The following is a 12,132-nucleotide window of genomic DNA, read 5'->3' as shown; positions in this document are numbered from 1 at the left end:
GGTCTACCTGCATGCCATGTCTGGGGCTGTAGAAGGTGTGAATGTGCATGCCTTGAGAGCAGTCATCTTCCTTCCCAGTGCATTGTGGTTAATTCTCCAACGAGGTGGAGAAGCATCACCTGCACCAAGCGGCAGGACATGATGAATGGAAGCATCAACCTGATGTTTGTGAGCTTACAGAAGCTGACAGCAGGCTTTGGTCTGGAAGCACGTGACTGACAGATCGGTGGGCAAAGATTAGGTTAAAAGACACAGGGGAGGTTTTGGATGATCAAGAACTGCTATCAGGAAGAACCCTTGTTGGATTTCTATCCAAGTGTCAGTCCTCACAAAAAGGATGTAAGAGTAGTCACAGGAGTCTCAAGATACTTTTGTAGTAAGAGAGGGAGGGGGAGGAAGAGGGAGAGGGGGAGGGGGAGGGGTGGTAAGCTAGTGCGTGGGAAGTGAAAACCACATCAGACAAAGTAAGTAGTACTTGAGGTACTACATATCTAGCTATACCACACATCGAGCAGGGGCTCTTTATTGCTCCTTCGGAACATCTCTGTGACTCAGTTTCTGCATTACTGAAATTGTGATAATGATGTAGAAAGCTATGCAAGGATGAGATGAAATACTTTGTGGACAGTAGCACAGAAGTCCTTTGTACTAGGCAACGGTGTCACCGGTACCTTCTCCATCACTGTGAGTAAGGCATGGAAGCTGAAAAGGAGCAATCTGATCTCTGCTCATTACTCACGTTGCTCCGTTCCTTTGGGACCAGTTGATATGACCCCGTTTGCAGAACTTTGCTTTTTTGAGTTAGTATTTGTGTCTACATCTGGTTCTTGACTTCCCATGGGATTAGTCCACATGGACCCCTAGTGGTATTGGAATCTGTAAATGGTAGAATCTAATCTCTAAATGGCGTAATCTAGGTACATCCTCCTATATATTTTAAGTAATCCCTTGCTTATTTACAACAGATACTGTGGGGTAAGTACTGCATAGTTGCTGCAGTGAGTTTCTTCTGGATTAGTAATAGAAAAAGTGCCTGTACATGCTCAGTGGAGACACAGCATTCAGGATACTTCTAACTTGAAGTTAGACAAGCCCACAGATGTGGAAACCCACAGACAGAAAGGGTTGGCTGTACAACAGTACTGCTTGTATTCTCTATTTGTCTGGGGCTACCAGCATGTAATTTTAACTCATAGCTTTAAATAAAGAAAAAACCTGGAAAGGAAATTCCACAATTATAAGACTACATTAACACAAATTATAATTATTATGGTCACAAGAGTAATTTTTAGTCACATCCAAAGGAAACAAATTTGAAGGCATGCCAACAGTTACAACATAAGTCTGAAAAAAAAAACCATTTATTTCCCATTTGTCTGTACAAGTGGCTACAGATTAGCGCATAAACAACAGGATCCAGGAGAGTTTTAGTCGAGGGACTAATTTACTGAACTACCCAAGCAACAGAGGATTATTTTATCTAATTAAGACAGAGAGTGCGTATTTAAAATTAAGCATTTGCATTTAACAGCAAATTCGGAATTATAAAAGCAATTAAAGCTAAAATGAGGTATGATAATTTTTCATGCATGCCACTGAAGAGCCAAAGTGCATCTTAATGTGTGTGTGTGTGTGTGTGTGTGTGTGTGTGTGTGTGTATGTGTGTGTGTGTGTAGCTATAGCACAGTCAGTGTGGGACACAGACACTGCACTCCCTGTTCAGGGCTTGAACCCCGTCCATGCCTTGTTCAAGCCTCTTAAACCTAGATGAATCTTCTCACCCCGGATTAATCTAGCGAGAGTACAGTTCAGTCTGCAACAGGCCTCATAATAGACCCGAATTTGTCAGTGATAATGTTGTATTAAGGCCCTTGGCGTTTTGTGTATTCCCTACATTACTCTGCATTTACTTTAATGCTCTTCTTTCCCTAAAGATGTGCTTATTGATTTTTCTCTGTTCCTCCAATCTCAAAGATCTTCCTTGACTTAATCTCTATCAAATCTATTGAACAGGACTCACCTGAGCATTTATTTCTTTATCAAAACAAACATCCCTTCAACCCCTATGCTCTGGTCTTTATTAGTGTGTATTCTTGTCTCCTTCATCTGCAGGCTAATTGGCTACTTTTTACAGTGTTCGCATACACTGCCCCCTAAGCTTCTCTGTGTCCACATTCCAGATGTTATGACAACACAACTTCGTTTCCTGACCTTAAGAATGAGCACAGCCTCACCCTTGCAGGAGAGCCTGAAAACAGTCAAGAGTGAGCGGTTGACCTAGACAGATATTCACTTCAATTCTCTCCCAACCACCCCACCTTTTACCCAGAGTTTGGAAACTCATCTTAGATATTCTATTTCATTCAAATTTACTTTACACAACCCATGCTGTGCTCTAAAGTAATCCCCTAGAAGAACAGATTATTCTCTGTCAATCAGTCATCGATTCTGCTTATTTCCCACCAGGGTGACTTCATGACGTCACTTTCATCTGATTCTCTGAAGTCTCTGAGGTGTGTCATCATTGTTGATGTTAGTATTAGAAATGGGGCTGTTTTAACTCTTAGACGTTTTAAGGATTTGCAAGTCAAGGCTTGTAAAGTGCAGTTAAATGTGCCCTGCTTCAAAATAAATTTGAGTCTGCTGGCTAATAGAACTTTGTGTTATAGACCTTTCCTATTTTGCATATCTTTTCCTAACATATTATGCATTTATTCAGATATACTCACTTTCCCTATGAATGTAATTATTTTATTTCTAAGTTGCTATAGACAAGAGGCTATGTCTGTCAGCTAGTAAGTTAAGATATTTAGCAGACTGACAGACACAATAAAAACTCAGCAAGGTCAACAACAAAAGCACTAAAATTATCCTGGAAATAATGATGAACTTACAAGTTGAAAACAATGGCTGGGGCAATGCTCAGTGAGTAAGAGCTGAACAGAATAGACGTTACCTCTGTGGTTCTAGTATTGCAGGGCAGGGAGTGAATGCAAGTGGACATGGTGGGCTAGCCCAGACTAAATGGTAAGTGCCAGGTTGAGTGAGAGACCCTGTATCAAAAAATAAAGAAGAGCTTGATAGAAAAAGATACCAGAGTTAATCTTTCCCCTGCTACTACACAAGGGTAAGAAGACTTGCACACTCACATGTACACACAAACACACACAGTCTCCTCTATGCACACACAAGTTGCAAATAAATGGAAAGAAAAAGGCCGCATACCCTACAATTCACCACGTCCAGTGGTAACAATGTTGCCGATCAGAATAAGGAAACACTCAAACTCCTAAACAATCTTTCTGACTTCACCAGTTGCACACACTCGTGTGAATATACAGGTCGGGGCTCAGGGGTACACTTGTGCAAATGTACATTTGGAGTGTGGGCGTGCTGAGATGCCTAGATCTTACAGCTGTGTATGGTTCAAGGAAACTACCACGACAATAAAAAGAAAACTGCATCCATAGTGTAACAAGGCTTCCTCAGGCTGCCCCTTTACAGACATGTGCACCCTCTTCCCGTGTTCCCCACCCCGAAATCCTTAGTAAACAGGAATCAATTCCCCAGCTCCATGACTTTGTTCTTTCAAGAATATTACATAAATATGACCATACAGAATGCCAGATTTTAAGGTTGTTTCTTTGCTCAGCATACTCTTATTGAGGTGAAGTCACTGTGTCCTCATTGCCACACATGGATGTGCCTCGGGTCCTAACCACTCCCATCCCGAGGACATTGTGATTGACATCCCTGTCTGGCTAGCACAAATCCCCCAGGGGCAGGATTTAATTTATTTGGGTAACTCTCAAGACTCTAATATGTTAGTTGGTGTTTAGGATAAAGGTTTCAGAATTGGGTGAGAAGGGTCAGGAGTCGGTGACAGTATAGTATGTAAAATGATGTCTGTTGCTATGCTCAGGGAGGGATTCATCTCCCCTGGTTTTCCCCCAGAACATGTCAATTTGTGTTGGTTATCACAGCATAATGATCTTTGCCCCAGTTGGTATGACAAATTATATAATCATCATGGTTCTGCTTCCTCCACCACCCTGAGACATCAACCCTGTGTCTGCTCAGGAACAGTGAGGCTGGGTTTCAGTGGGCTGCTGTTTTGAGGCTGCTCTCTACACCTGTGGAGTGACCCCGGAGAGTCTGAGGATTCGACCCATCTTCTTGTAATGGAGGACGTCTTACTCAAGTCTCTTCTTGCCCTGCCTGCTTCTTCTCTCATAGAAAATGATTCTCCCTGTCAGTTTGATGGTTGAGGGTGGAACTGAGCTCGTGCCAAAGAGCCACACCCATGACTACTTTGCAAACTAATAAACCTAATAGGTCCTGAGTATTCTAGCTCCGGCCCATCCCAAAAGTTACAGGCCTAGAGTGAGCTTAGCTTGGACCAGCTGTTCAACTTTAGTCCAATCACTCTGCCCAGGGCACAAGGTCACGTAAGAGTGTCACCTAGTCTTTTGTGGGAAGAAGTTTCCTCAGAGGGTAGAACACTTTGAGTCAGGGGATACAGGCTAGGAATTGAAGGGACAGTTACAGACACAGACACCTCAGCTTCTCTTCCATCAAGAGGGAAGTACACTGCAAAATGGCATTCAGCTAGCACAGAACGCAGCCAGAATTCAAGTAAAACATCTTTACCTTTTTTTTTTCCCAGTAGACAGTCTATGCTCTTTAGTTTCCTGTGATGGGATTTAGTGTAGAAAAATGGGAAATAAAACCGCATCAATATAATGCTGGAAAAGCTTTGCTAGGGATCTGGATTTTGATTACTCACATTCACCGACAGCCCTCACCTAAGTGGTGATGACCTTACTCTCCAAACCCATGACCCACATCTCATGCATATGATCAATATCTATGACAACATATGCCCTTATTTAATTTAAATACATAAGTGAATCATATATGATTGACTCCTGGTCTTATGGCTTAATGTAACACATTTCAGAAGGCTAGAATATAAAGGCCTTGAAAAAATATAATACATTTTAGTGAGAAGAGCATGCGTGTTAGGGCAGTTTAATGATTTTAAATATATATATACATACACACACACACACACACGTAAATGTATATTGCATAGACATAGGGAACACGCTTAGAATACATATCTCCAGAGGGAAGTGATTTTGGAATATACTGTTTAGGAAGAAGCTTTCTTCTTTTTCTGTCTGTTGCTGTGATGTTTTCGTTATAGTGTCTTCTTTGAGTTCTTAATATATTAATATAAAATTGTTGTAACTATTAATACACATCTGATTCAGGAGTCCTTGAATATTGCAAGCCAAGAATTCCCCGCTTCAGATCTGTGAAAGGCCATCAAGAAGGCTGATTGGAGACATCAGCATAGCAACAAGAATTTGAAAAGAGTCTTCCTAAGTTCTCCATTAACCTTCCAAAAGGAAAGATGTTCTATAGGTCAAGGAGTTGAAGCAATCCGGGTAACAGTACACGGGTGAACATAGCTTTAAAGACCCTGTAGGCTTTTTGAGTTCCAAATGCACAAAATATAAATCCAAGAATTCAGCCTGAGATGACCTGAATGGTAGCTGAGCTTTGGCAGATTTTGGTAATTAAAAGCAACAAGGATAATAAGGACTTCACACGTGCTTAAGCTCAGTTTTTTAAAGTCCAAAGTATTTCATTCTAAACTCCTGCAGTCGCTTTAGTGAGAAGCTTTTGCATACCAGCATTTCCATACTGCAAATCCCTGGAGTCGAACCACTTTGAGGAAGCCTGTAGCCATTTGCGAGAGACTAATTAAAAAGTATAATTTGGTTAAGGAAGACTGCAGAGGGAAATTCCCCAGCACAATGCACAATAAGTTTGGTCACATCTTGGCACTAGATTTAAGTGTAAATAATGGTTTGTATCAGTGCATTTTAATCCAAAATGCCTGGTTTTCTTTTATATCTTTAAGAGGAGAACCACATAACTCAATATTTAAAGACACATCACAGAGAGTATAGACTGAATTTCTGTTTCTATCTGTGGTTTTGTTTTGTTTTTGTCTTTTTAAGGATCTCATGATGTATTCTGAAAATTGTGATCCTCCTGCCTTGCTTCTGGACCCCCAGCCCAGTGCTGGATCACAGGGACATGACACCACACCCAGTTTTCCTTGATCATAAACCTAAGAGTTAGGGGTTTGAAGTCATTTGTGATGATGTGTTTCCCCAAAGAGGCAGGAGAATCTGGAGTTTAAGGTCATCTTCAGCTACAGATCAAATTTGGCTAAACGGCTCTGTCTTAAGTAAATATTCAGAATCTTGAGTACAGCCGAATAATAGGCATTGTCTAGAAACAATTGTAAATTGTTTATCCTTAGTTTGGGGCAAGAACACACCTTTCACTAATTGTTTTTACTGTGACAGAATACTTGACAGAGAGCAGCTCACAGGTAAGAGTTCCTTTTCTCTGTTTCATTGTTTCTTTCCCTCCCTCCCTCCCTCCCTCCCTCTTTCCTTCCTTCCTTCCTTCCTTCCTTCCTTCCTTCCTTCCTTCCTTCCTTCCTTCCTTTGCAAGGACTCCTTTTTGCATGTATTAATAGTTTGCCTGCATGTATGTGTATCAAGTGCGTGTATTTCCCATAGAGGCCAGAAGAGAGTTCTGAATCCCCAGCACCAGAGTAGCAGACAGTAATGAGCCACCATATGGGTGCTGGGAACCAGACCTCAGTCCCCCGCAAGAACAGCAGGTGCTCTTACAACCGAGCCAGTTTCTTTTGGTTCTCAGTTTGAGGTTATGGCCCATAGTGTGGGGAAGTCACCATGGCAAAAGTGTGAGATAGTCACACTGAGTCGAAGCCAGAGACAAAAGGTGCCCAGCTCACTTTCTCATTTACGCCGTTTTATTCTTCAGCCCATGGGATGGAGCGACGGACACTAAGGACAGCTTTTTCCTCCTCAGTTAAAGCACCAGGGAACACGGTTATAAGATGTGTGGACATGTGTCTCATCTCCAGGCCACCATCACATTCTTGCTTTTTATTCGTAAAGTTCAGTTCTCAGTATTTTGTCAAATTAAGTAGATATCCCTGAGCATCATACTAAAATATCTTTTTTATGAACCAACAAATTGACTTAAGTTGAAAACTCCTGGCTAGTGTTAGAAAAAGATAGCATACCACAAGGAGCCTTATCCCAATCATGCTGCTTCAGGAACATACAAGGTTTCTATAAGTACATTCTTAGAAGCTTCTAGAAGATCATGAGTAAATGTTACTAAATTTAATGAAAACAATTTATTAAAAACTTTCTAATTTATTACTAAATTAATTAATATATAATTTAAATTAAATTTATTTAAAACAAGAATTTCTAATATTACTTTTTAACTCTGTAGATACAATTTAATTTTTTTTACATTCATTTATTTTTGTGTGCATGGGAGAGTGCATGTGTAATTGTAGTGGACAACAAATTCCTTTACCTGCTAAGCTCTGTGGCTGGGCCTTTAGATGGAATTTCTTCTCATAACTTCATGGAGGGATGGGAAGCATTGCTTTCAGCCATGAATGTGAAAGCATACATAATTTAATTACAGTTTCTCCCTAATTCTGGTTATGCTTGTCCAACAAATAAAAATGAAATTAAACTTATAGAAAACCATTAGAGCTAACCAGAGTTTAGCACAATAACAGTGCAATAATAGACCACTCATATAAGCCAATCTGCTACAGGATTATTTAAAGTGAGCATACACAAATGAGTATATTCTTTAAACATGATTTTGTATTTCAGCTGCTTGAAATTTTAATCATTGTTTGTTAAGCTATATGCTAACATTTTAATGATGACAACATTAATTCAATTAGTGTCTTGTGCCTGCTGTTTACGTTGAAAAAGAAAATGCCTATGCTTCAGGATGTGGGTGATGTTTAAGCTTCAACCACTAGATGCTTACATGCCTTTACTATCTTACATGTCCTCTATGTGAACACACATCTAACTACATTGTGTGACATTTTCTGTCTCTGTGTCTATGTCCCCATTATGCTATTGCAAAGACACAAGTGACTGTCAGCCACTCTTTGCCTGCAGCATTTGTCAATTCTTGGCACCTGATAGATGATCAGTAAGTGATTGGCTGAATGTAACTGGACAATAAATCGCTGTCCTAGCATCCAAAGGGCAGATTTCATACTGAAGAGGGGAGGTCATTTCCCACTGCTCCCACTTTGATTCTGGGAAAAGACTGAACAACAACAACAACAAGAACAATGCATAGGCAGCCCTGTCAGGAAAACTAAACGGCAAAGAAAATGAACTAAGTTGACAGGGGGCTTGATAGTGAAAGATCAGAAACAGGAGCATGTGGGTTTACCATATTCTCATCCATAAACAAGGCAACTGATCTGGATTTCAGGGAAAAAATAGAACAAAATGAACATCTCAGTTGTTTTAGGAGAACTGAATGAAATAGCACACACACACAGAGGAACTATTTATCATTTGAAATATATATATATATATATATATATATATATATATATATATATACTCCTTCTTTTTAGATTTATTAGTAAAGGTTCACAAATTACTAGTGCAAAGATAGGTTTCTCTGATGTATCATTTACTTTATGTTTTCTCAGGGAAGTGAATGATACTTTGCTTTTCTTTGGGAAAAGCTTTGGGAGACTAGCACGTGGTCTGTGGAGTGTCTGAGAGAGCAAAGGCACTTGCCACCAAGCCTGACTATCTGAATCCAATCCCTGGGACCCACAGAGTGAAGGAACAAACTCTCTCCAGCAAGTTGTCTTTGGACTCCAGAAGTGCACATAAAATAGGTAGGTACAACTTTTAGGTAGCATGTATATTTGCAGAAAGAGATGGTGGTGGTGGTCTACCTGCTTTTGATTCTTTCTTTGGGAAATATTTTCCATACAAGTGTCATGTTTCCTATTGTCTCAACTGCTGACAGAAAAGAAAGAAAAACCTTTTATCAAGAATGGTCTTCAACCTTGCTTCAAGATCTTCTGTTCCTTCTGTTCTACAACATGGAAGACAGGGAAGATGAGTTGTCTGTTAGCCTCTAGAAAACCCCAGGAAAGAAAAGACCCTTCACTGTAGAATTAGATGCTGAAATAGTTGAGAAATGTGGGCACAATGTTGTTCCTCTAGCGTTGAGGACTCTGTTTGGAAGGGGGGGTATTTTTTTGCTGAGCTCTGGAGCACATATAGAAAACAAAACAAAAACAACAGTGGCTGTAGATTACATGAAAGGTTTTTATAAAGTTGTTTTTTTGTTGTTACTGTAATTATAGTTTGTGTTTTCACATACTTTCCTCAATAGCTCACAGAAACCATATGGAACCTTCTGGAATCAATAGCATCAGAGAACAGAGGAGAGTCTTTGTTGTGTTAGCTGCATCTGTGAACCTGTTCACATTCTTAGTTCCTCTACTTAGACCAGTCTGCAGTAAAGAAGCAGTTTAAGGGAGGAGGTGTGTACTTTGGATGACAGTTTAAGAAGGGCTTAGTCCGGTCATGGCAGAGAAGACGGAATCACAAGGCAGCCCTTCACACTACATCCAGGAAGCAGCAGATTAGCAGTAGGAAGTGGGGCCAGCCTATAAAATTCCAGGAACCCACTTCCTCCTGTGAGACTCCGCGTCCTAAGGTTCCTCCACCTTTCAGAACAGTGCTAACAGCTGGGAGCCAAGTATTCAAAATCAATCCAATGGGGGATATTTTACATTTAAACCACAGGGCTTCTATTCTCCAGGCTTTGGCTTCTTGAATCAATTGACACTAGTGAGCTACGAAGTTCTCCTTCCCTTATTTAAGTAGAAAGAGATGAGACCAATGGCTACCATAGAAGAGTTATGTAAATGACTGGGTAATGACCCAGGATTAAATCCCTCCATAGGAATTGCCAAGAGAGTAGGTTGAAAAGAACCCATTAGAGGCAGTGTTCTTAACAAGCATCAGAGGGTCTCCTACCACTAAGAATCAGAAATATTGACACACTGGGAATGGTAGAGATCATGGGGAGTGGTGATATGGAATGGCAGCCAAAAATATTTTTGGTATACCTGTAGGATACACACACACACACACACACACACACACACACACACACACACACTAGATTTTGCCCTTAAGCATGTCAATTGTGACTTGCCTTTTTGAGAAAGGATTCCATATTACTGTGAGCATAGGTAGCCATGAGCTTGAACTCTTCTCGCTTCAGCCTTCTGAGTGCTAGGTTGTTAGCCATGCAGCACTATCCCCAGTTTCAGTGGCTACAGGGGTTGTTTTGTTTTGTCCTTTTTTTTTAACCTTGGTTATCTTGCTCTACAACCGATTGTGACTTTGAACTTCCGATTGTACCTTCCAAGTGCTGGGATTATGAGCATGCCTGCTGTCTCTGCTCTTTACATTTTTAAAATTAATTTTTAAAAGATGTATTTACTTTTATTTTATGGAAACAAGTGTTTTTCCTGCGCGCGCGTGCGCACGCGCGTTTGTGTGTGTGTGTGTGTGTGTGTGCCATAGTTATGCAGGACCTGCGTGACCAGAAGAGGGCGTAAGATCCTCTGAAACTAGATTTACAGATGTTTCCGAGCTATCTTGTGGGTTGGGAACTGAACCTGGGTCTTTGGCAAGAGCAGTAAGCACTGTTATCCACCCAATCACTTCTCCAGGCCATAATTCCTGCTCTTTAACCAGTAAATCAAGTAACCACTTAGGAAACATTGATGAATAAATAAATGTGTTATTGGGGATATCTACTTTTTGTTTAAAAAAAAATAACATGGTTGTGTTTCGATTTGTGATTTTAATAATATATTAGTATGCAATTGATAAAGGTTTACTATTTATAGCATGGTGACTACATTATAATTATGATGATTTAACTCTTATAATGATAGTTCTTCAGGTTTTCCTTATATAGACATGTTCACAAGTCAATTATTATAATATCTCGGAATGCTTAGAAGCTATTTATACAGTGGAGAAAACTGTTATCCAGTTTATTAAGTTGTTGTCACACTTCTAATGCCAGATGCTAGCATGCAGGGAAAGACAACAGTTACGCAATAAAACTTTGTTTCCAAAGTATTTATACTATATGTGGGTTCATTAGATGAGGACCATCAAACACTGTGTGGTGGAGCTCATCTTTGTGCTGGCCTACGCATATGAGAATGGATGGATCCAGGCATCTGGACTCATTAAACAGAGGAGAGGAGAACAGACTTCAGGAGTCATTGCAGTTAAGCTTCCTATTTTGCCCCACTGCCACTGACCTCAGTAATGCTACCAACACAAAGATCCTTTTCAAACTCTCAAGACTCAGTTGGCTAAGGGCAGGGCCCGTGGCACAGTGGTTAAAGTGCTTGCTGTGCAAACATGAAGACCCGAGTTCAGATCCCCACCACCTGTGTAAAAAGCCAGCAGTGAAAGCATATATGTAACCCCACAAGTGGTCCCCAAAGCTCTCTGGCCAGTGGTCTATCTTGAACACTGAAATCAAGGTCCTGTGAGAGATCCTGTCTCATAAACATGAAGAAGATGGATGGAGGGTGACAGGGAAGGTGCCTGATATCAACCTCTTGTCCCTGTATCTGACATGTACACATATGGCCCACAAACATAAATAACACATAGAGACCCTGCAGTTAGTCTACAGTTTAGGCAGAGGGGTAGTGTGCATTTTCTATGTCATACAACAGTAGTCCTTTACATCATAAAGATCAAAAGCAGAAATGTGCTCACAGTGGGAAGACTCAACACCCATCACTTGCAAACACAGAGGCAGTGAACCATCCACAGAACACTCAAGATAGAATTCCCATGGAAAAATGAGACACATAGTGTGTGCATGAGAGAGACAGAGACAGACAGACAGATCCCAGAGAAATTCATGAAGATCATGAACCAACCACAGGTATTTATTCTGAGTAAGAGTTAAATGCCCATCCAGAAGATGTCCCAACCGGTAAAAAGGACACATGCTCCACTATGTTCATAGCAGCCTTATTTATAATAGCCAGAAGCTGGAAAGAACCCAGATGCCCCTCAACAGAAGAATGGATACAGAAAATGTGGTACATTTACACAATGGAGTACTACTCAGCTATTAAAAAGAATGAATTTATGAAATTCCTAGGCA

The 12,132-nt window shown here is 40.5% G+C and overlaps 1 protein-coding gene across 2 annotated transcripts in view; it reads right to left on the bottom strand.

The window, feature by feature from the left end:
• Positions 1-12,132, bottom strand: part of Ptpro (protein tyrosine phosphatase receptor type O) — a 207,381-nt gene that overhangs the window by 190,753 nt on the left and 4,496 nt on the right. The gene's annotated exons all lie outside the window — the stretch shown is intronic.

The sequence above is a fragment of the Mus caroli genome, chromosome 6, assembly GCF_900094665.2.
Source record: "Mus caroli chromosome 6, CAROLI_EIJ_v1.1, whole genome shotgun sequence".
Lineage (NCBI taxonomy): Eukaryota > Metazoa > Chordata > Mammalia > Rodentia > Muridae > Mus > Mus caroli.
The sequence above is the reverse complement of the archived record's forward strand: the minus strand, read 5'-3'. Positions and strand labels throughout refer to the sequence as shown.